Source organism: Chroicocephalus ridibundus, chromosome 11 (genome assembly GCF_963924245.1).
Source record: "Chroicocephalus ridibundus chromosome 11, bChrRid1.1, whole genome shotgun sequence".
In the NCBI taxonomy this organism is placed as follows: Eukaryota; Metazoa; Chordata; class Aves; order Charadriiformes; family Laridae; genus Chroicocephalus; species Chroicocephalus ridibundus.
This window is the reverse complement of record NC_086294.1, coordinates 13,295,269-13,320,864: the sequence shown is the minus strand read 5'-3', so window position 1 is coordinate 13,320,864 and position 25,596 is coordinate 13,295,269. Positions and strand designations below refer to the sequence as shown.

At 44.6% G+C, this 25,596-nt stretch overlaps 1 protein-coding gene across 7 annotated transcripts in view; it reads right to left on the bottom strand.

Annotated features, from left to right (window-relative positions):
• Positions 1–25,596, bottom strand: part of SHROOM1 (shroom family member 1) — a 40,384-nt gene that overhangs the window by 13,447 nt on the left and 1,341 nt on the right. The window contains exon 2 of one of the 7 annotated variants that reach the window (XM_063349311.1): positions 16,050–16,222. The exons of 5 other annotated variants lie outside the window; for them this stretch is intronic. The gene's annotated coding sequence lies outside the window, so the exon portion shown is untranslated. Of the gene's footprint in view, positions 1–10,505; positions 10,685–16,049; positions 16,223–25,596 lie in introns of those variants that run through there. One more of the 7 variants, XM_063349312.1, reaches the window with a different exon arrangement.

Below are 25,596 nucleotides of genomic sequence, written 5' to 3'. Positions count from 1 at the left end.
TAGGAACTCCCCTGCAAACACACCAAATGTACTAGAAAAATACCATCTTAGTGTTCACGTACAACAAAGACACAACTTCTGTAAAGTCTAGAAAACAGCCTGTGTTTATTAGCAGCATTTGACATTTACTCTGACTGTTATACATGGCGCATGCAGGTTTAGTTTAACAAGTGAGATCCCTACCGGCAGCCCGCTCAATAGGCCAACAGAAGACATGCAGGAGATGGTCACAACTCTACCAGCGCGACCCCCTCAACCGCCTCTGCCACTGCAAACCCCTCTGCCACGCTCACAGCCAGTACGAGCCCCTAACAACAGCCTGGACCTGGCAAGGCAGGCAGGTACTAGCCACAGACCTGATTTAGTAATTTGCATTTAAATGAGTTCTAAAGGCTGATTAGTTATTAAAATAAAGCCAATAGTCTTGAAAACCTTTGGTGGCGAACTGCTCCACATGACACACCTTCCGAGGAGATGTAAACTGTTCCAAGTCCTACCAGAATATTACATGTCTGTTTTCTTCAAAGAGGCTGAACTCGCCAGACCTTTCATCTGTCACTCCCAGTACCCCACTTCTGCGGCGGGGCCTCATAGGTCTGGCAGAGAGAGAGGTTTCAGGGGTGATGTTGCTGTTTAATCAAAAAACTTCACATTCCTGCCTTGTTTGAAAGACAGTCCTGGTATCATTCACTTTGAGCCAAAGGAAGAGGTGGACAGGAGCCAAAATACACAAGTTAATCTATAAAGGGAACTTGGACTGGTGGGACACAGTAAATAAATTAACTAAGTTCTGGGAAATTAAAACAGCATAACACTGCACAGTGGGAACTTCTGCTGGGCTTTTTTGGATGTTTCAGTAAGAAACTGACTCAAGGACGCCTGGAGAAGTTCTCTCTCTCTTTACAGATGATCTAAAATGCAGCTGTGAATTTAATTGTCTAATCCCTGAATAACAGGGTCACACAGGAAACATGAAGCATCAACAGCTGATGACGACATTCCCCATCCTTTTCACCACAGTGTATTGAAGAATTTAAAGAAATAAAAACCTTAGATACCCGCTGAAAGGAAAACCTTGGATTTTCTGAAGCTGCACAGAAAGAGAAGCAGTGGAGGGGATGACCGCACTGACACTAAACGCAGGATCAGATCGCACCACAGCTGCTGTCACACCACCATGGCGGTACCTAAACGAACGGACTGCACCGGAGAACCGGGAGCACCGCAGTGAGCACAGGGTCTTGCCGAGCCGGTGGTATCTGGAGGTGCTGGGAGGCGCACAGGACCGAACCCCGTGGGAGCCACATTCCATGAGAGAACCAGAAGGCAGATTCCTCTGTCATTCTTATCTCCATTTTTTTTAATCAAAATTTTGTTCCAGTGGAACTTCTCCAAGCAGCTCAACTACTCGACTGTTGCTATTAATAGACCGAGCCAAGTCTTTGTCTGGGATGTGCTGGCACCGTTCCACTGAAGTTAATGGAGCCGCCCTGATTTACGACGAGAATTTGGCTCTAATTTCTCCCAGCTATGTGTAGAATTTAAATAACAGTTGTACTTTGGTTTATGTATATCAATGAGAGTACCCTCTTGGTTTCCTTTACCAGCGGCTCCCAAGATGTCTTTTCCCCTATTATTTCAAGCTACCTATTCATGATTTACAGTGAGGTCAGCAACATAATCAAGGTCTTTTGTCTCAGGTTTTTATGATAAAATAAAAAAAGAAATAATAGGAAATATAATTTCAATATCTTAGAATACCGAGGTAAAAACACCTGACTTGAGAACAACAGCAGCAAGCACTGAATCCCCATTTGCAGGAGGACATTGCAGCTTGTAGGACATTCCCTCCTCCGTCTGCTCCTCTTGCACAGTCTCTCCCGTAGCCCGTCTGAAGAGACCTGAGCCTTTCCTTCTGCTCCATGGAGAAGTGCCAGACAAGCAAGAGGACTTTCCCCCTGCCTCACTGGGTGCCCTCTGATCCCATGGGCTTGCATTTTGCGTATCTGTTTTGCTTAAGACCAAGTTTGCAAATTCTCATCCTTGAAGTGACAGAAAAACGATAAGAACTGCAGTAATATACTCAAGAACAGCAACACACTCTTCTCCAGAAGCCTCTGCTAAAATGTAATGAAACGATACAGTAATGAAACACATGTTAAGGAAAATCTAACATGTTTCTTTGGGGGAAGATGTTTCCTAAACGCTGGAAGCAGAATCGTTGGTCTCAATGTGTTTAAAGAACTATGTGAGAACTGCTTTCTCTGTCACATGGCAAAGAAAAACATTAATGTACTTAAAACTCAACTGACAGTAACAATGGTGTTACTGTTCTACTCAGCTGGTAGGTGGTAGAGCACCCTCACGGACTACATTGTCTCTGGGTCTTAGAAATGCCCTGGCAAGGCTGCAACACAACGTGCACATTCCAGACAAGCTCGCAATATTTTCATTGTAAACCTCTGAAAGCAAAAAAAGAAAAACGTTAAATTAGAAGTATATCAGAACCAAGAACACCAGAAGATAAAGGGAAGTATATTAACGGTGTGTTGCTTCGTGCTTAAGGAGGAAATAAATCCACTAACAACCTATTAAGATCCAAAGGTTTTTGGTTGGTTGGTTGGTGGTGGTTTTGGGGGTTTTTTTGGGTTTTTTTTTTTTTTTTTTTTTAAAAAAAAAGGCTAACTTGACTTCCACTCACTGATTTATCATATGTACTCCAATACTACCCAGAAAACCCTACACAGAGCACAGCCCTCTACGCAAAGCCTATTGCAAACATAAAGCACACACTCTCTGCTTTATAGATCTGACAAACAAGAGAGATTAGATGAAAAAAAGTGTGGAAGAGAAACAGGGTCTCCGTAGGGATTGGGACGTGGCTAATGCTTCCCAGCAGGCTGACAGCTGAGGGAGAACAAGACCCAGATGACACACTGTGTACAAGGGGCTGTGCTGTCTCTGGGCTGGGATAAAGATGTCTTATGTCTCAAAAAAAACAAGATTTGTTACAAGTTTTCACCATAATAATGCAAAAAAAAAAAATTAGTAGTGGCAAGGCAGCGCCAGGAAATCCACGTTGTCGCTGCCCACGCTGTATGTTTTCTCAGCTCAGGTCCCAGTGCTGTGCATTAGAATTCTGTGTTTACCCAAACATTATCAAATACAGTCCCCGAGCGACCAGTGCAGGTTCAAGCCCTGCTGATGTCTCCAGCCCCACGCTGACTGCTGTTAAAATACCAGTCGCCACCTCAACCTCTTCATTCTAGGGAAAGGTGGTTTGTATTGCACAATCTTGAATTCCTTGCAACCAACTCAGTAGGTCAAAGCCTCATGTCTCTGGCAGATTAACTCTGCACAGAGAGAAATCAGCGACTCCAGACTGCGGCCAATTAACAAGTTACCTGTCTTTTAAGGGTAAGCTTTCTTCTACTTACAGTTTGTTCTTGTTTGACGTCATTTAGATTATATTAGGTGCTGCTAATTAATCCATAACTCACCTGCAGTTATACACAATGCTTGCCCAAAGTGTCACCCATCCGAAACACAGGTATTTTCTTCATTAAGCCTCTCATTTACCCTCAACAACCCAGGAAGAACAGCCCCTGGCGCTGAACACGCCACGCAGTATGTTTGCATACTTGTGCAGTTCCATTAAAGTTTACCAACACAATCTTTCCATCAGAGAAGCAAGAATGAGCATTTTCCATAATAAATACAAGCAGAGTTCAAACCTTCTTTTGAGACCGGGCTGTTGGTGCTTATGGGTGAGGAATTGTAACTTTGGAAAACCAAACAGGATTTCTCCTCCAAAACGCTCTGGAGAAAAAGGCAACACCCTGCTAACATGCTGGCATGTGGAAAACTTCAGAGATCTATTTCTATTAAAACCGTCCTTTTAAAAAAAAAAAAATATGGCTCCATGGAAATAAAGGGGGAAACCACAGCTATTAATCCATAGCAAACTACAATATGCAACTGTTCTCCAAGCAACAGGAACGGTGTCTGATGCAAAGCAAACACCGTGACCAACCTACCAATATTATGTCATGTACGTGTTTGTGAATGACCTGTTTCTTATCAAAGGTTAAACACCCGATGTAAATATTAGCCGAAATTCTTCAGATTCCGATCAGTTGCACAGTCTGCAGCACCTGACCCATCTGCTTCACAGACCATGAGATCTAATGGCTACCAAAGTACCATCTGCGAGACTCTTGCTTTAGCAGACAATCTTCCTGGCTGCCCTAGGGAAGCCTGGAGAGTCTGAAAAATCTGGTGAAGGCAAGTACCAAGTCTCTGGTATCACAGACACCTTCAGTAGGTCATCGGTTGATGATCTAGCACAGGTTCCCAGATCTCCATCCAGGTCTTCCTGGACAGAAATCTACACGCATGCACAACACGGATGCATTCTTGGTGACTGTGTCTGAGACATGAGATGTCTGGAAATAAGAGCTGCTCCTTTGACCAGACTGTGAAATATCCAGAAATTCCAGACAAATGTCTGAAGTCTTCAAATTCCATCACTTTCACAGGACTGTTGAAAGGGTGAAAGAAATGGAAGGATACCACATCCAGGAAAGTGTCACTGTCTCATCATCTTTGTATCCAGCACCTCTGAAAGTCACCATTTCTCTCTTTTAAAGAGATACATTCCCTTTATTATTTTTTCTAGCCTATAATCAAGAATTTTGTCCCCTAGGACTTTCAGCTTTAGGTTTCAAACAGGAAGGCAAGCCTATCAGATGACGTCCCCTTTAGATGACTGGAAAACACACATTCCACTAATCTGTATTTTTCTTGCAAAGATTTCTGAGACTCTTAAAAAGCAGATTTCTCATTTCCTGCAATTTCCAGAACTACCATGCAGGTAGCTAGCAGTTGCCAAGGACATCATACATCAAAACCCAAGGACACACTTTCAAGTTTGGTTTACACAGGCCCAGTGGGAACCTTACCCGGCTACTGAGAGCCAGGGAAAGTCAAAGTGTCAGACGTTCTCAAAACAGAGCCTAAACGGGATTTAGATGAGGTTTATGCCTTGTGTGCACAGGAATAAATTTCACCATAGTTTGAGGAATGTAAACACCATAGACAGACTTAAGGCTTTCTGGAGCTATGAAAGTGTCTTGAATAATTTAGAGGAGGATGAAAATAATACTACTGCATCCCACTATCCCCCTTTTTGGGGGGGGGGGGGGGGGGAGAGGACATGACGTGGGGCAGGATGGATGGACACAAGAGAGGGGGAGATAAATCTTCCTGAACTTCCTTACCCAGCTCTGCCCAGCTCTCTACAGAAGGAAGAGATGCCTCCTGGCTAGCGTGGGAGCTTTGCTTGAGCCGCAATGGCAGAACTGGTCCATCCTCCACCTTCCCTGGAGTCACCTCCCATGCAGCGATGACATCTCACTGCTGGACATGAACGTTTGGCATTTCAATAACACACATACTTGGCTGGTGAAAAGCTGCGGCCCAAATAAAATGCTTTGGGACCCGAGAACCATGGTCCGATCTCTGGCCAAGGATTTAATGAGGAAGATCAGGTTTGGCAATTCTTCACAGCCCTGTGAGAGACCTTTTCTGAGCACCCAACAGAGTCTGACCTTTTAATTAGGGCACTCACCCGCCACATACTTCTCCATTGTCCTTGAATTCCCTGACTTTCCTCATTCAGCCTCAAAAATTTCTCTTGGCTTCCCCATCGTCCTTACTCCCTAATCTACTAAACACCAAACACTTATTTCTTGTTTCTACTTCTGAAAGCACTTCTCAAAAAATGCTTTTGCCAGAAATCACAGCTTCATCCTAAACGTACGCGTTTCTTTACAGTCACTTCCATTTCATCCCTTCTTATTTCATCACAATTTCCCTTCTTTCTTTTTTAAATCTAATCAAGTTCATTCGATGCTATAAATTCACTATCCATGCTGCTTTTACAGGCTACAAGAACAGACTCAAAAGTATTCAAGAGAATTAAAGAATTACAGACTCTGAAGAACTCAAAATTTCAGAAAGAGAAAAAACCTAATGACACTGTTGATTTTTTTATACATATGCCTTTAGAATTAGCTTACATCATCCAATGTGCTAGAAAACACATACGAAAATTCAAAGTAAAAAGCCTTCATTAGTCTCCTTCCTCTTCCAACAAGTTTAGGAAAAAAAGCGACTCTTTAAGGGCAGAAAACTACTTTCCACTTCCCCCCCACACACACTCGATTCAGTACACATAGCGAGGCAAGGAATCTCAAATAGATGAGGAATCTCAGACAGAGGAGGACACAGCCAGAGAACTGCTTTCTCCCTGATGGATAAACCACCGTATTTTAACATCGCAAGAAAAAAGAGATTTGATTTCCAGGAACAGGGTAAGCCGCAACATAAGCGCACCCATCAGTGGGCAGAGCCGTCTCAGAAGATGTTTTCTCATTTCCACCTTACTGACAGCTCGCCAGCAAAGCCGTCCAAGAAACACCAGAGAAAAATAAAATTCTCCTAGTCCCCCTGACCTACTACTGACTGCACCGAGCTTCCCACAGCACAGGCGCCAAGCCAAGCCCACAAGAGAAGAAACCGGCCTCTAAATAGGTGAAATCCAGTTCAACATCTCCAACTGATGTACGGTTTGGGTCCAGAATAACTAACAGTAAGAGTCTGTCGTCACTCTATGCAAGACAGAGTTTTAAAAATATGTCTGTTATTAGCAGCTTGTAATTAGAAAAATCAGACAGCTCCAGCAACTGCAGCGCATCCCAAACCAAATGTAGTCACAGCACTATATGGATCAGAATTTGCCTTTCCTGGGCTTTCTTAGAGCTCTGAGAGAGCTAGCTCTCACCCAAAGTCATGAGTGAGAGCTGGCTGGCTGGGAAATGCCATAAAGTCATCTTATCTTCTGAAGAATAGTGGTTTTCTGGCAGCTAGATACGCTTTCTTCTGTTATAATATAAAACTGTTCTCAGAAGCTTAATGGATGGCTCAGTCATCACAGCCCAAGAGGCCCACACAGAAAAAAAACCCTGCAGACTCCAGTTTCCCTGTGCTGTAATTATGTTTTCCACAGACAAAACTGCCATGAGAAACATCGCTGCTGCTGCTCCAGCTTTAGACCAGGTGGAACCAGAGGCACCGGGCCGGGCAAGGGGCAAGTGTTCAGCTCACACGTCATCAAGTGGGATTATATATATTATTGATCTATATAAATATATATATGTGTGTATTTATATTTAGATTATTGCTTTTAGACATAATAAAGATGGATTAAACAATTCATTCTCTGCCCCTTAAATGTAATGAGAAGCCTTCTGCTGAACTTGGCAAGCTTTAGACTGTGTGCTATGAACTTCGTGAAGGAAACGGAAACACTCGTGCTCCCTTCACCATATCCCCACAGTCATTCCCACCTAGGGATTACCCACACGTACAATGTTGGACGGAGAATCCTACCAGATCTTCCCAGAGCAGAGGGATGGCACAGCCAGGCTGGCTCACCCAGAGAGCCGGGGAGCACAGCAATCAGCTTGTGCTAATTGGAAAACCTCGTAACACTGAGCGCAGGGGAGGAGGAGACTGAGCACGTGAGAAAAACAGACAAAGAGAGAACGAAGGCAGAGATGTGGCAACAGAACGTCATCTAACAAAATGATCTCCTTGTACCTCAGAGTATATCTTAAACTTTAACCACACACCGCCAATACCAGCAGGATTATTTGCTTTACCATAAAACCGTTTGAGAGTCCTACACTGGAACAGCACCCAGCACTCTGGCCTCCCCAGCGCTTCTCCTAACTACGAATTAACTTTTTTAATAACTTACTCCCCTCAATAAAGCATATAACTTTTCTACCCTTTCGTAGCACATTGCCAGTCTAAAATGTAATTAGCAAACAATATTAGCACTTCCATTTTCTTATATACAGATTAAGGATTATGAATTAATATTAATTTATTTGGTATTAAAAGAGCCATTAGCCCTTTAACTTTTTTATTTTGACATACAAAGCAGAAACTATTCCCTTCCAGAGGATGTCTGTTTTCAGTCTGACTCATCCAGATGTTAAACATAATCGTGCCTGCCTTCAGGCTGAGGGAGACAGTAATGTAATATCCAGTTACTACAGAACATTCCACTGGAATAAGAGAAAAACACCAAATATAGAAAAGACACATTATATTACACTGGTCCATTCCTTTGGCAAGTATTGCATTTGAGTATTTTCCCATATCTTTCATTTAGGCAAAATTCATAAGCATTTATTCTTAATCTTACTGGTTTCCGTAACAAACAATGAGAAAGCGTGTAAATTAAAAATAATCCGGAAATATCTATTAGTTATGTTAGTAGAGGTTTAATGGCAGGGCGCAAGTTGCTCAGAATCACGGGCAGAAACGAAGCACCTGGTCTGCAAACAGTATTCAGACATGCTGCAACACTGACAGGGGATGCTGGAGGAAAAAGACTGGGGAAAGCACAAATTTATATAATTCTGGGAAAAGGCAGTACCTGGAGCAATAACCAGGTTTATATAATATATAAATATATATATTTATATATTTTTTATATATATATATATTTATATATAATATATATAATATATAATATTATAATATATATATATAAATATATATATATATAATAAAGCGAGACTTTAACAAGGCAGCTGGCACCAGGGCAGTTACCGCACCTCTGACGACAGGCGAGTAATTCCACTGAGAAGCGGAGTTTCATTTAGAGGATCGCCTGCCTGGCATATAAACAAGAGACCACGCGATTCCCCGTCTGTAACACTTCATAGCAGTTAGTACCTACCCAAACAGAAAAGTGTGAGATTTTTCAGACACGGCTTTCTACATTTACTCTGTTCTCCAGGAACTTCCTCTTTGAGTCCCCAAATTGGTCACCTATAACCTGCGTTTCACCATCTGCCTCGCCACTTAAACACTGCCTGTGCCGAAGGATCATGACGTGCATTTCTATGAAGGTAACTATTTTTTCTGTAAAAACGTCTAACTGCCAGACCTCTTACCTCATCTATTTAATATGGATCTACATTTTATTTATTCTGAAAAAAAAGAAGAAAATACATAATCTGCACACCCAAAGGTAGAGCAGAGCTCCTGCGCTTGTATTAGAATGACGGTCACGCCAGACGTGGCACACCGGACTGTCCGTGCGCACAACAGGTGTGAGATCGGTCCCTTACACATTATAACACACTAATAATGTTATCATTTTAAAGATAAATTCTCTGCTGTAAATTAAGTTCTGCCCTTGTTCCACTTCCTTGGTTACATTCACGCATTTCCCTATGAAAAATGTCATCTTGCACACGCAGAGACAGAGGGGATAAGCCCAGAAGTTCAGGCTGCCTTGTGCAATTACATATGCCTAAGGCTGCTTTCAACCCCAGGTTAAACATTTCAAAGCGTGGTTTTAATATTTTCCAAGATATATCCTGCTCCTTCCCCTGTTTTCCTGCAGACTGTCACAGAAGGGTGCCTCCGGATGGAGCAGATGGACTTTGGCAGCAGATGCTCTGGAAGAAACTTGACAGCTGAGTCAGCCCTTGGTGGGGAGACAGGATCCATAGAAAACAGGACACTTCCACACTGTTTTCCAACGTAACACCATCTTCTCCTGCACCTCCACCAGCTCATGCCTGGGTCTGGGCGTGCGCTTGCGATACGTCTCTAATCATCCTCACCGCGTGTGACCAGCAGCAGAGCACACACTCTGCGCCTCCTGTTCCGTGCAGACCTTGCAAAGCACTTGGAAACTGCTGCCAGGATGCCCACGGGCACACCTGGGTGCACCTGGAAGCACTCAGACCATGCAGCATCGCACAAACTCTGCATTAAACCCTGTGAGGTCTGAGGACCTGTGTGGCATCCTCCAGCGGCTCTGGGACACGCTCAAGTGCCACCGTCTCAATGAGGGAAAAGCTGTGTGTAAGGAGAGACGAGTGCGATCACCCAGAGCACAGCACAGCCACAGCCACTGGGGCCCTCAAAGGTCCGCCCTCGGGGTTTCACTAAATCGCTCTCCCTCCCCAAACACAGGCACTTATCCAGAGATGAAGGCGCAGTTACTTAGACCACGGATCAGCAGAATCACTGTTCCTACCAGATTTACAGCAAACTAGATACAACACAGAGTAACCAGAATGTTATTTTCATTCTTTTCTTGCATGAAGCAAATATACACATAGGCATCACAGCAACTGTTGAATTACAGAGAGCCAATATATACCAGATACAGACATCTAGAATATATGTACCGCTCTGAGACGACATTTAGTTTAGTTACCTCTAGAGATCTGGATGCACATTCACAGTAAATACAGCTAGCTCAGATTTTCTACCTCCAATTTTCTCTTTAGAAAACCAAAGCTAATGCTTTGGGTCCACATTCCAGCTACGTCTGTAGAAATTATCTGAAAGTCAGCGAAAAAGAAATCGCAAACATCAGAATCTGAAGTGTTTTCAAATGCGACTCGTACCGTGTCAGAGATTCCCTGATCCCACCTGGCCGCGCCACCGGGACGTCTCAGAGGCAGCGGGCGGCTCCACGCAGGGCACGAGCACCAAAGCTGCACGAGTGACTGTCACAGGCAGCTCCTCCGCCCCACGCTGGAGGCTGCCCTTTGGTTCATGCCATTCCGCCGCGCGCAGTGTTACAGTGGCAGTGGAAAAGGAAGAAAAGCAAACAGCAGGCTCGGCTATTTCATTATCTCACCAGTCAATCATTAACGATGGCGCTTTTTCTGCCCAGCTGTTGGGCAGCTGCCACGACTCCCGCGTGGGCACAACTGAAAAATTCCACGAAGATGATGCCGAGGCCACAGCGGAGAGAGCAGGAGAGGCCCTCGCCCCCCGGGACCAACGCACCCCCTCCCGTGCAGCCCCCTGGGTGGTATCACCGGAGGAGCATCCCTCAGCTCCCCCACACCTCGTCCTCCCCTGTCCCCAGCCCGGGTCACACCGCACGGGGAAGAGCCCCTGCTCTGGGGCAGCTGAGACACGCTGCCAGACAAAAGCTAATTAAATCCAACTGAAAGCAGGTAGATTTAATCCAATGATTTTATTTTCTTAAAAAATTAGGTACTACTTCCAAAAGGGGAGAGGAAGAGGGTTGCACAATAAAAGTTAATACAGTTCAAGGAAACACTGAAGCTATGTTTTGTATGCTGCAGGTTTTTTCGGGTTTTTTTTCTTGTTTGTTTGTTTTTTTAATGTTTTGTTCATAAAACAGCACAGAAGGCACACAGATTGAGGCTTTCATCTATTTTGTGCAACTCTGAATCAACTCAAGCCTGTGCAATAAATTCTTTCCTGCCTCCAAATATATGCGATGGAGCCTGAACATTTTATAACATCCTTATCTGGCGAGATGAATTCCTGCTCGTTTCCAGCTGGGCTTAAAAAATAAGCCGATTTTATGCCACTATTTTTTTTCCTCAAACTAAGCTGCCAACTGGATAATGCCATGCAAGCAACAGCTCTCTGATTTGTTCTTAGGTGTCGTCTCTCAAAGGAAAACCAGGGACTCCTTCAACATTTCCTACAAAAAGAATCCGCTCGCCTGTGGCTACGTTCAATCTTTACATGGTGGCAAGGAGCAGACAGCTCTCCAGTGGGACACAGATTCTGCTGAAGACACTGCAGAGGCTTCAGAATCCATCCCTGCTTTACTGCACAGCAGAAATAGGAGGGGACAGGGATCATTTCGTTGGGAACATCTAAATTCTGCATCTCCCGTGCAGGAGGGGAATAGAGTAGTCTCTGCCGAGAGCAACCATCCGGGCTCCTCCTCAAAATCCTGTACACAAACAGGCCATCCCTAAGCATAATTTTTTTTCCCCCACCATCCACATGTGATCAGTACCTCCCGGAGTATAGAAGGGCTCCTGGGAAGTTACTCAGTAACTAACTCCGTGTTTAGTCACTGCATTAAATACTGTTTTCACAAAGCAGTGACTTGGTATCTGATCGCGTCAAGTGTTCTGCAACGGGAGGCGAGGGGACTGTTTCCAATGGTCCAAGACATGAGAATTAAAAAATAACCTTGCCCTGCGTGATGCCAGCTTGGCAGGAAAAAGACAAACCTGAGCAAGTCCTCCTGCCAGGCCACGAGCAAAGCTCTCCTTGGGGACAGAGCTGGTGACGCCGGTCGCGCCTCCTCTGCGCAGGGGGCTTCGTGCATTTCTTTTGTAACTGTAAATTTTGCGCAGGTATTTCAGAGATTACCAATTTGTTAAAGTGCTGCAGACAGAAATCTGATCTTAGCTCTACATGAATAGTAAAGGTTCAAACATACCACAACAACAAAAAAATAAATATAGAAAGCCGAAGTCATCATTCTTCCACCCGAGGCCTTGGGTCTTGGAGGGTTAATGCACCAACTGCTGCCTCTCCAGGCACAGGGGACAGCTGAATTCGGCAGAGAGGCTGCGAACGTTGGAGAGTTCAGGTTAGCACCGAGATTTGCCACAGATCTTTGTAAGCTTTGGCCCTTAGATTACAATGAGATTTTTTTTAAGATATTTGAGCACATCGAGGTATGACAGTGTCCAGACTTTTCCGGACACAGCACAGCACCCCACCTGTGACTCCTGCCCACTCTGAACAAGAACTGAACAGACATGGAAGTTGAAGTGTTCCTAAACGAAGTGTCTCTTTTACGTAAATGGGGGATAAACAACTTGCCACGCTGCTGTCAGGATAAATCCATTAAAAACCGTGAGACTCTCAGAATCAAACACAAGTTCCCCCCTAAGGTGAAGGTGCCGAAAGCTCTGCAGGACAGAGAGTGTCAGCAACAGCTCGGAGCAATCACCTGGAACTCCGCAAAACAGCGCAAAGCCTCGGGAAAAGGGCCCTGTCAGCACAGTATCACGTAATCCAGAGCTCTAAGCCAGCCGAAGTTTTACTAGTAACTTGCAATAATAAGTTTTACTAGAAACTCGCAATAATGCACAGTACTATACATACAATAATAGCATTCACTAGTTATAAAATTATTTCAGATATAAATCACATGCCTCCAAATGTTCCTCCTAAATTATAAACCAGTTGCCTTGTAAAGAAGTTATTAAATATTATATATGGTCCACAGCTCTAATGATTTGTATCTCACAATGGCAAGTTGTTCTGAGGCTGGTTACGATGGGGGAGGGCAGCGCAGCCCCCCTCGGCTGCTGAAACCCCAAACCCTGGGCAGAGCTAACGGGGAGCAGGGCTAGAGCTCCTGCAGGGCCCCGGCTGTCACAGCAAATCCCTGTTTTACAAGAATTAACAATTAAACCTTCCCACTGCCTTTGCATGAAGCGCTGTAGCTTTGGGCTGAGTAACTGCCCTTTGCTCCGTGCTGGGATTGGAGTCACCCGTCGGCACAGCCGCGCAGGAGGGACGGCCAGAACAACGCGCTCCTGAGAGACAGGGTAACCACAGCCCTGCCCCGACTTAAATGCGGTATTATGTTTAATGACTAATAACGACTGAATGGGATGGGATGGAGAGACCCCGGATGAGAGAATTTACAGCTGCTCTTGGCAATTAAAAAGCACTACAATGCATCAAAATCAGAGAATACGATAGACCCAAGGCAGAAAACTTCCTCTCAGGTCAGCACAAGCACACCAGCCATCATTCATCACCACTAGGACATAACCAAAGTATTCTCAGGAGATCTACAAGTCATGAAAATGCATGCTTAGGTTTGTTACCTGTAAACTTCCATGGTAACAATAATAAACAGAACCAAGAGTAAAAACAATCAAAGGATTTTGTAAAAACAACAGAGCTGAGGTTTGTTTTATCTGTCCTTGGGTTCCTAAACGTTTAGAGTGCATTTACATTATGTTTTCAAACTCTTCTTCACAGCCAGAAATACTGATATATACAGTGGATTTCTTAATGGAGAGTTAAGACTTTCAGGGAATCCCTTGAATTTTTACAACTAATGCTTTCAGAGATGCGTAAAATCTCACAATGCTCATGATAAAGATGGCAGTGGTTGCCTGTCATTTCTGAACACTGCCACAGCCACTGCACAAAACTGCTTGGAAGTAGAAAATTAGGTTTACAGGCCAAAACTTGCCTCTTAATGTTATTTTCCAGATCTTCTGCTTAATCTGCACACCACCAGGATGTGTTCTGCACTTGTGTGCAGCTCCTGAGGGCAAGGACCAATAAGTCTGCATAAAACACAGAAAACATCAGCGATCAACAACAACCAGGGGAGATGCCTGCTCACCATTCATCAGCACCTCACATTCCGTCACTGCTCATTTCATCCTAATTGCACAGTACCGACATCACAAAAAGTGCTGACAAACTGTAGAGGTATCAGATAAGCACGCAATATTAAAATAATTTCTCGTGGCTGTGACAGTCTTTTTTCATACAGCCCCACATACATCCAATTAGTCTCTGGTGAGCCCCTTAATGCAGCAGGATGAAGTAAAACCACAGCGACCCTGGGATTCCTCGCCCGCCTCACGCAGGTAGAGAGCCGTGGGCTGATGGGAGCCTCCCGGCCCCGCAGTGCTACTCCCTGCACATCTGCCTTCCTAGCCTTTGGTACGAGGTGTCGGGAAGTGAAATCCGACAGGGAAAGCAACACAAACAGCAAATGCTACCCATAAAAACCTCCAATCGCCCACTGGGCTATTACCTTTCAATGTTATTTTCATTACTTGGCATCAGCTGGGATACAGATGGCTGCTCGGGGTTATTGGCTTCAAAAACTAGGTCAACGGCGGCACAGATGCAAAGTAAAAATAAAAATCCTGGGGTTTACCCACCAAAATCATCCAAGTAACAGCAGCCTAATAGAATAATATCCCTGAGAGAACTCATCAATCCCAGACTTCACGGATGTGGCTGCCCTACCTAGTAACCAAACCAGCTCGCAGGGCAGGACTCCAACAGGGCTATTATAGATTATATTCATTACTTTTTCACTAGAATCCAGTAACTCCTACAGGAGTTAATCCTTCTGCATAACATTACAGCAAACACAACCAGTATTTTTTTAGCATTTCCTATGATTTAGTAAATTGTTTAGTAATAGTGTATAGAAGAAAGGTAACACAAAGCCAGTGCTATTGTTCTAAGTCATGCAGATGTACCCTGGATCAGAGACAGGTCCCCGTGTTCCTTCAGTCCCTGATGGGATACGAAATGTTCCGCAGCCAAAGCAACCTACAGAACTTTCCTTTGCTCGCGCTCCATTTAATGCTGGTTTCCCAGTTCACAGCAATGGAAGCAGCTGCGAGGAGCCCCGGTTTCTGCTGCAGCGTGGAGCAGAAGAAGCCAGCCACGTGCTGGGGAACACATGGCTGCCGAGAATTACCTAAAATTGGCACTGCCCCCCAACAGCATAGCCATGCTCTCACTCATGTACATCTTCGCTGGGAGTTTTGACTGAGTAGGGTTACAGGATTTGTCCCTGGTAAAATACTTAATGTTCTCACCTACAGACGTGAGGTCAAATCATATCATATTTGAAAGCCTCATTAGAAAAAGAAAACATTATTTAGCTGAACACGGTTCCCAGCTGAAACCACGCTGTAAGCACATTTAAATGCTGCACCACCAGTGCCTGAGCTCTTTGAACCCACAGAAAAATCTTCAGAGAACAGCATATGCTGTACCACACAACACGGGGACATTTGAGTGTCTGAACCAAGGGGCTGCACCAGCCCAGGTGAGTGGGTTTAATTTTACTGTTTAACATAGTTTCTCAAACCAGCTGAGCTTCATTTTGTGTGGCTCGCAGATTCCCAGCCATCCCTGGGCCTCAGTGCGGAATCCACTCAAGCCATTAAAATGGAAATGCAGCAGAATCCCAACTGCTGCCGAAAGGGGCGAGATTTGCCTTTGTCCTCCTCTGCCCACTTCTTCCCCCATCCCCACGCTGGCCTTACTGCAGCCCCAGTGCTTGCGGGCTCTGCCGAGTCGATTCGGTTTGCTAACCCCGCAGGAGCTGTTCAGGGTTTGTGTTTGGTTTTCTGCTGGTTTATTGAGCTGAAAGAGCTCACCGAGGAACTGGGTGAACGTCGAGCTGACGCCGTGGCAGAGGAGGGGAGCGGGGCAGGGCAGCCACGTCCCAGCAGCTCGTGCTCTAACGCAGAAATTCATCCCCAGTCACTTCATGCTCGCGGTGTCAGTGCTCTGCCGAGCTTCCTTCCACATCCAACAGTCTGGGTAAGAACTGCAAAAAGCGTTAATTAGGGCTTGTCCCTCTGACCTGTGCTCCCCTGAGCCACTGGCAGAGGGTGCACCCTCGGAGGTGCGGTACCCACGGCACAAACCTGTACCCAGCAAACAGGCTTAGCAGAGATCTGCTTTGAGTCTGACACTGATTCCACCCAAATCAATGGCAAAACTCTTCCTTTAAACCGGCTCAATGAAAGGGCATTAAAAAAAAAAGAAACAGGGCATTGTTTCAGGAATGTGTCACTCATCAGAAGTTGTAAGTTCTCTTTTTTTTTTTCCACAGACTATTATAAAACTCATATTTAAAGGAGATTTGTCACTACATTTAAAAAATTTGTTCAGGAGTCACACACATATCTAAGTATTAAAGAGCAGTGCAGGATGCTAATAAACAACTCCCAAGGAGACTGTGATCTATTTGTTTACCTTTTAAGCGTTGTAAAATGTGAGAAAGTAAAAAGAGAGGGACATTATGGCTCCCTGGGGACAAGGGTCCAGCTGAAGAGCAGAAATGCCAGCTGCTGCCTGCTTTTGTCATCAGGTATGTGCTCCTCTCTTTCTGCACTAAGAAAAATAAATAAATATCAAGGGCTTCTGGTGGTATGTCGATCCAGTTACACGGCAAAGGCAGCGGCAGGCTCTCTGCTTTCTCTCACAACACACAAGTACAATGGTGGCTTTGTTATGGCGAGGCTAAATAAATAATGTAGCCATTAGATGTCATAAAGAAAAGGAGCACTAGGCGATTAAATTCCAGATAGAGCGCGGGGCGGCTCTGCCACGCTCCCAGATAAACCGACGTACAGCGAAGGAAGCCACAGACTCTGCCAGCGCTTAGGCCAGCAGCTTGTGGTTTTTAAAGGCCAAAATTACACACGGTCAACAGAGATACGGAACATGAAGGTCTGGGCATTAAGCAAGTTCAGTTCAGAAGAATGACTGATAACAGGTATTTCTTTCTCACATGCGTGCGTTTACTGCAGTGGAGCTTATAGATGTATAAAACCAGCAGGGTCTGAACTAACGTCTCTTGAACGCAGCTTTTGAAAAAAAAAAAATCAGTCTGTCCAACAAGGCAACTTGAGCACATGTATTTTCACAAGTAAAAGCAATATTATTCTTATAATCAAACACTAAAAAGAGTTTTGGAGGTCTCCAAGCAAACCTGGCTCATTAATCACATAACTTCACATTTGGTAAGCACTCGTTTGGCCAGCAGTCTGGAAATACCAGTTAATCATTTAAATTCTGGAGTCTCCCTGAACTTCAGGTGGCATTGGGATGACAAAATAACAGAGAGCCATTTTACATTTAAGATTAGTATTTTAGGAAGCATACATTTTCTTTTCTATGAACCTTTTCTGCTAATAAGGACCTTATTCTACAAGCTATCCACAATGGAAATTTCACAACAGCTTTTGTGAGAGTCTTCACTATGGAAAAAACCCAGGAACAAGCTTCAAGATGTTTTTCGTGTGCTAGAGTTGTAAGAAGTTATTAACAGAAAACAGGAAGCACAGAAGGCGTCTGCTCTGGAAACTCCTATAAGTGGATAAACAAGATGCTACACATGATCTCTGCTTTTTATATCTGGTTTTATATATTAAAAGAAGCAATTTTCCTAGGTACACAATGGGAAATTCTGTTAGTCTCATCTAACGACTGACAATTCACTAACAAAACTCACTAACCTGGAAAGCATTTCTTTTTTGCTTAATATGAGCAAATCCTTCTTGTTTTACCAGTCAGTTTTATATAATATAGGCAAAGTTACTTGCAATATATATAAAGGTCCTTTGAACTCAACATTTCTCAGATGAAGAGCTGACAGAAGTTATTCAATGGACAGGCTTGGGGCTACACAACGATTTAGCCGCATTCATGCAATCAGTTAATGGCAAAAGTGGAAAGAGAACAAGTCTACTGTGCAACCCCCTGCGCTACGGACAGACCAGATTTCCTGCGTTAAATCATCACGCAACAGGCAAGCTTTGTGGGTGCACTTCAGGGGTCAGCTCAGGTTATAGGCTCAGATTCTTAAGCCCGAGAGACCCAAGGGTAGGCATGCAAGCTCATATTCCCTTAGAGTGCTACAAGAAGTTCTACTGACCCTCCTGAAACACCCCCCAAGACACCTCTGAAATACTACAGAAGCAATTCTAAAAACCGTGCCACTTACCATGGGCCTCAATATGGATTTTAAGTGTCTCTTCTACATTAGTGTGCGAGATGTGCCACAGGGAAAAGGAGAGCAGCTGGTGCAAAAGGAATGGCAGGGAGGGACCGGTACATCCTGGTGTCGCTCTCACCCGGGTAATTCTAAGCTTGGTTATGGTTCTGCATCTGCCCGATACATGGGGCTCCTCAGCCCTCGCTGGGAAATGCCACTTGGAGCTTCCCGAGGAACAGATGCTGCTTATGGAGAGAGTCATATCCTCCAGTTAAACCACTTATTTTAGTCAAGGGTTCACAGGGAATTCTCATGAGACTGGGACTAGAAACTCAAAGTTTCACACCAGTAGAACGTCAAAGACATGAACCTTGCCAGCCGAGATCTGCCAGGAACAGCTTTCTGGCTTTGTCCCATCGTAGATATTTTCAGTTTGAATCAGTTAAGAATTGCTTCAGTTCATATCAAAATCACTTTTTCAGCTTGTCTATAAAAAAAAAACAAACCTTAAAAGCACAAGCTTTTGTTTTGTGCCAAATAAAACATTCCAATTCCACACAAAATCAAACATTTTATTTCAAGGTATTCAGGACAGGCAAAACCATCATAGAACCACCAAACTGCGGAGATGGTCATCAGCATAACTGCACAAGGGCTGCAAAACGCACCTGAAAGCAGGACGCTTCCTTGGGCAGTTAACTCCTCCTGAGGTCTCCTAGAGCACTGGAGGTAGCTAAAGCAGGGACCGCGAGGACAGCACTCCTACCCCTACAATCTTACAATTAAATTGCCTTAGAGCTTCTTCTACAAATGGTCTTCAGCAGCAGGGACAGGTGAGGGAATGAGCAGAGGGAGGCTGGGACAGGTGCAAACTCCACACTTGCCATACACAGAAAGACCACGCGATGTCTGGATTCAACAAAACCACAAATGGTATGAGCTCATCCGATCTGAGGCTGGAAGGACCCTAGAATGTCTAAATCCCTCAGCAATGTGGAATATGCACGTACAGACGTCATGGGGAATCAGCACAGATGACCTCCTTTCAGCCTCCACCAAACACACATTCCCAACACAAGCCAAGCTGTTACCGCTCGGGATGCGCAGTCAGTGGTCGAGGGAGCAGAGAATTCCAGCTCTGCCAGATCCCATCATCACATCGCTGCTGTTCTGAGCGTGCCGAAGTGGGGTGGGCACCACATCCTAGGGCTTGCATAAATCTCCTAAATCAGACCTAGTGGTGCTGGGAATACTGTTCCCCTAAAAGGCTCGATTGGGTGAAGAGCTGAACGGGGCAGTTTGGGGAACTGAGACACTGGTCATGTCTCGGGACAATGCTGGTAGTGTCAGTAACGTACAAGCAGCATTACATTGCTAGTGCTTGGATTTCTACTGTATGAGGTATGCAACAAAGTCACTCTTGAGCCTTCTACAAACGGTCCTGTAAAAACGGCTTGTGATATTGTAGGTACCACAAAATTCAACTTAAGCAATAAATATGCAACATGACGTGACCATTTCAAAGATTGAACGGTAAAAACCCAGAGATCAGCTTTACAGTCTACAGATTAGTCACAAAAGTACAAACAACCCTTGGGTCAAGCCTTTAAATTTTACAGGCTCTAAGATTATCACAAAACTCAGCTCAAAGAGTATGTTTACTATCTCAATCATTTGTTTTACAACTGATGGAAAGTTTGTTGACAAATTTAAAATAAATACTCATTTGTAATTTTATATGACTAACTTTTTTCAGAAAAACAATGAAAAACCCTTGCTGATTTATATTATCATAAAAAAATAATTAACAAGAAACACTCACTTCAAACCAGGACTGCAAGTTTATAAGATGCATAATTACTCCTTGACAGATGAATAGCAAAAAGATATTATTTTCAAATTCTGATCATCCTCCTTCCCTGTTCTCAAAGCTAGAAGGCTGTCTAGTAACAGGGACAGGTGCAGAAGAGATCCAAGACATAATCTTATATAGCTCCACACATGGAATGCCGCACCAAGAATAAAATCCCAAAGAGGAGAGATGTCATTTCATATTTGGGATAAAAAAAAAAAAAAAAAGAGAGGTTTGTGTATTCTAGAAAGGTCCTATGTGTACCAGCGCTGCTTCCTGCTGTGGGTACTTATTATGACAAATGTTTATCCATTTGATGGGAATATTCCAGGTGGAGATATGGTCATAGGGTTTGGGTGTTCTTTTTTTAAATTGTCAGATGAAGTGTTCCAGCTGTTTCAGAACAAGTCTCAAGATAATACATTGTCTTATCAAGGTTAAAAAAAAATAATATCTGTCAATCCTTTATGAAACAGTAGCTCTTGTCCTTTAGAGTTCAGACTAAAAATCTGGCAAGGAACAGCCATTGCACCAAGTACTTGGGTTTGATTTATCTGTGAAATCTAAGTAATCTAAATTTGGGACTGAATTTAAACCCCAGAACAATCCCTTTGCATTAATACATCAAGTCTCTACTGAATTTAAGTTTCCATGCAGTCCATCCACACTCCCTCAGCTTACAAGGCTATTCTTGGAATTTCTTTTGGAAGCCCAGCATGGCCCACAGCTAGTGAAACCAGAGCTCCTTTCGGCTGTGCTCGCGCCTCTGTGCTGCTTCGGTCAGTCAGGTGGAGCAAAGGAATTGCCAAATTCAGAGAAGAGTTACAATCAGGTGGAATATAGCAGAGTGAAAGCGTGTTGAGGCTGGACTGGTGGGCCAGAGGGAAAGCGATGGGTACAACTGTCCTGGGAAGGAGGCTTGAAATAGGAGCCAACAAAGGAAAGTAATTGCGGGGGGGCACCAAAAAACCAAAAACGCACATTTGGAGGAGGATGAAGACAAAGATCAGATGGGAAACAAGGGGAGTTTGGATTTGCCCGGCAAAGAGATTGGGGCTTGGAAGTAAGAGAGCGACAAGGAAGAGCTGCAGCCCAGGCACACAGACACGGCGAGAGCCAGCAGAACAAGGGCTCCTCAGGCAAAAAGAGAAATGAACAAAATCTCAAAGCTCAAGACACAAAATAAAATCAAACTAATAAACCCAAGGGAATATTAAGTATTCTTAACTTAGTGAGAAGGAAGAACATTCTTGCTAAGCAAGCTAGAGGCTTTGCTCAAAAAGCCAAAAACAAGCTGGTCGTTACTGAAAACTACCACCCCAGCGGAAGAGCTCACCCTTGAACAGGGAAAGTACAGATTCCTAAGCAGAATAAATTACAGGTCCACACATTGTCTCAGTCTGACAGACTTTACTCCAGGATACTTAAGGCCTGGTTAAAGCAGCCTCAGGACTGTTACTGTTTATCTCCGAGGGCTGATGGAAGCTCATCACATCACAGAAGACAGGGAAAAAGGCAAATAAAATGCCTGTCAAAAGAGGGTGAGCTGAAAAAAATAAAGAGGAAGAAGAGAGAAAGCATCTCATTGGCCTACCTTTGATTTGACCATGTCATTGTTGACAAGTCCATGTTTTTAAACAGTCTGTTAACTTACACTTGCTTATGATCAGTTCATTTGATTATTTACATTCATTCACTTTATGAAGATTTTCCAAGCTCAAACACTTTACATATGCCTACACAGTAGCCCAAAAGTATTCATTCTTGGACTACCTTCTGTCATTCCTCATTTATTCTGCGAGTCCTCCCAGTGTCAGACACGAGAAGTCTTTGGGGACAGCAAGAGGCTGATGGAAGATCCCCAGGCTAACTCCGCCAGCACACGGGTCACCTCACATACAGGCAGGAGGCAGAAGCAGCACGTGTTTTACCCCGTACCCAAAGCCTCCCTGAGCCAACTGCTGCTCTGGCAGGAACACAGGCCATGCTTGTATTTATAGAGTGATGCATATCTCTGAGAGCAAGTACAAGCACTCTGTTAAACCGCATAAGAAAAAAATTATAAATCTCATTTTGAGACACATAGTCTACATCCCTGCATGCCCACAGAGCAAAAAATATCATAGAATCATAGGGTTGGAAGGGACCTCTGGAGATCATCTAGTCCAACCCCCCTGCCAGAGCAGGGTCACCTAGAGCAGGTTACACAGGAACACGTCCAGGTGGGTTTTGAATGTCTCCAGAGATGGAGACTCCACCACCTCTCTGGGCAGCCTGTTCCAGTGCTCTGCCACCCTCAGGGTAAAGAAGTTCCTCCTCATGTTTAGGTGGAACTTCCTATGTTCCAGTTTGTGCCCATTGCCTCTTGTCCTGTCCCCGGGCACCACTGAAAAGAGCCTCGCCCCATCGTCCTGACACCCACCCTTTAAGTATTTATAAGCGTTGATAAGGTCACCCCTCAGACGTCTTTTTTCCAGACTGAAGAGACCCAAATCCCTCAGCCTTTCCTCATAAGAGAGGTGTTCCAGTCCCCTAATCATCCTCGTAGCCCTCCGCTGCACCCTTTCCAGCAGTTCCCTGTCCCTCTTGAACCGGGGAGCCCAGAACTGGACACAGTACTCCAGGTGCGGTCTCACCAAGGCAGAGCAGAGGGGGAGGATGACCTCCCTTGACCTGCTGGCCACGCTCCTCTTGATGCACCCCAGGATGCCATTGGCCTTCTTGGCCACAAGGGCACATTGCTGACTCATGGTCATCCTGTTGTCCACCAGGACTCCCAGGTCTCTTTCCACAGAGCTGCTCTCCAGCAGGTCAGCACCCAACCTGTACTGGTGCATGGGGTTGTTCCTCCCCAGGTGCAGCACCCTACACTTGCCCTTGTTGAACTTCATAAGGTTTCTCTCTGCCCAGATCTCCAACCTGTCCAGGTCTCTCTGTATGGCGGCACAGCCTTCCGGTGTGTCAGCCACCCCACCCAGCTTGGTGTCATCAGCAAACTTGCTGAGGGTGCACTCTATCCCCTCATCCAGGTCATTGATGAATATATTGAACAGGACTGGACCCAGTACTGACCCCTGGGGAACACCACTCGTCACTGGTCTCCAACTAGACTCTGTGCCCCTAATCACAACCCTCTGAGCTCTATCTTTCAACCAGTTTTCTATCCACCCCACTGTCCATTCATCTAACCCACACTTCCTAAGCTTCCCTATGAGGATGCTGTGGGAGACCGTGTCAAACGCCTTGCTTAAGTCAAGGTAGACCACATCTACCGCCCTCCCCTCATCTATCCATCTAGTCATGCCAATGATAATATAAGTTCTGTGTCAATATAAGTTCTGTGTCATCTGTGATGATGCACAGACTGTATTTGGGCATAATTTTCTAAACGTCTGGTTCCCATTCTGGCTTGACATGCATTGTACAACCACAGGAACAGGGAATCCCCGAATCAGCAGGCGCATCATCCTCAGTATTGGTATGACCGATTTCACCTCCAGGTCCCACTGTCAGGTGCTCCTTCTCACACCTTAGCACTCAGCATTGCTCAATGCCAAAAACTAAAAACACTTAAGCCATAAAAATCATCCTCCTCCTGATAGTGAAGGATCTCCCAGGTCACCAGAAAGTGCCCTTGTCAGATTATAATAAATTTATTCATTTTTAAAGACAGACATAATTTGACACAACATTAGGTTCTGTTGTTATCCTTTAAAAAGCTTTTTCAAGGCCAACTGAAGTAAATGCACCTTTACATTGATTCTGCTGTTTTGAATCAGACCTAAGTCAGACCCAAAGGAATGCGCAGGAGATATGCACAGCAATTAATCTTTTGCATACACTTGAGATAAATAAATCCCTTGTTTAAAGGAAGTTTACATTTGCCCTCGCTCCTTGGAGTGTGCAAATGGTACACTGAAAAAAAAAAAAGAGCAAAAACCTGCGCTGAAACACAGCAGGGTGACAGGCAGGGAACACCGAGCACCTGAGCTGGGGAGCGCTCCGCTACTGGAATCACCTGAAGACACTGAAATCACACGGCCTTGCACTTGGCCAACGCTTCCAGCGCAAGCAGTGGAGGTGTGGATGTCCACAGTATTCTGGATGATACCTGCTGTGCTGCCCAGCGAGCTGATACCACAACACCAAAAAGATGAAAACCCAGGTAGCAGAAATTAGAGGGAACTTCTCAAAGCATAAAGTTTGAGATATAGTCAAATTTGATATCAATGATATTTCTAACACAAGTTTTCCTTTGCAAAAAACTTCTAAAGAAATTAAAACTTCATTTTAATAACTAAGATTAGGAAAACATTATAAACAAAGAACTAACTACAATTAGTTCCTTTTCCACACCTCTCCTTTGCTTTTTGTTTACTCGGTATTAAAATTCTATACATATAAAATTATGTTAAACACACACTCGCAGCACTCCTATTCCACTTCTGTGCCTGCCCCACCCTTCAATTATTTTACAAATCCATTTTCCCTGTTTCGTGCCAGCAGGTCTCCTGTCAAGCCACCCCAGAGGGCTCAGCCAGTGCCAGCTCTTAGCTCCAAACTGGCCAAGGCCAACTGGAACCAGCCACAGTGGTGACAATCTGGTTTATCATCTGAAGCCACAGGTCAAAGGCAGTATCTTCATTTATGCTTTGGGACTGGCACAGAGTCAGCCCAGCCACGGCTGGAAGCTCTTGGAGATTCCAGCATGTTGAGGACAGAATCCTCAGACATTTTAAGTTACTAAAAAAAAAAATATAAAATCAAAGCATGTACATTTTTCAGAGACTTGTTAATTGGCCAGACTTGGGAAGATTTTCAGAGGGAACAACAAAAAGCACATCCCTGATGCAAATTCATGCAAAACAAAGTTTAGTTCCCTTCTCCAAAGCGTGGGAAACAAGAGTTCTTCAGTGACAGGTCAGAAGCATTGAAAATAGGGAAGACATCTTTTTCTTCCCTCAGCTTGTTCTTAGAAATACAGGATTCATTTTGTCCCCAGCTGCCCAAAATTCTAGGCAAAGGAACCAACCAGAATGCAAATTCCCAGATGAAAAACTCTGGCAAAGGCAGAATGAGGAAATGAGGGGGTTAAAACTGAAAGTACCAAACACCTGGTAGCAGGCAGAAGGACCAGCTACGCTCCTTCACCCTTCACCCTGAGCCAGAGACAGGGCTGGAGAGGCTGTGTCGGGGCTGGCCAGGCAGGGGACCTCGGTGGCCCATTCCCCAGCCCCTCTCCAGCCACATCCTGAAGTTTCTGTCACTGGATGCTTGGATGTGGTTTCCACAGTTTGCCCTGGGGTGTGCGTGCAGCCAGTGGGACCCTGACAGGCCCGAGTAGCTC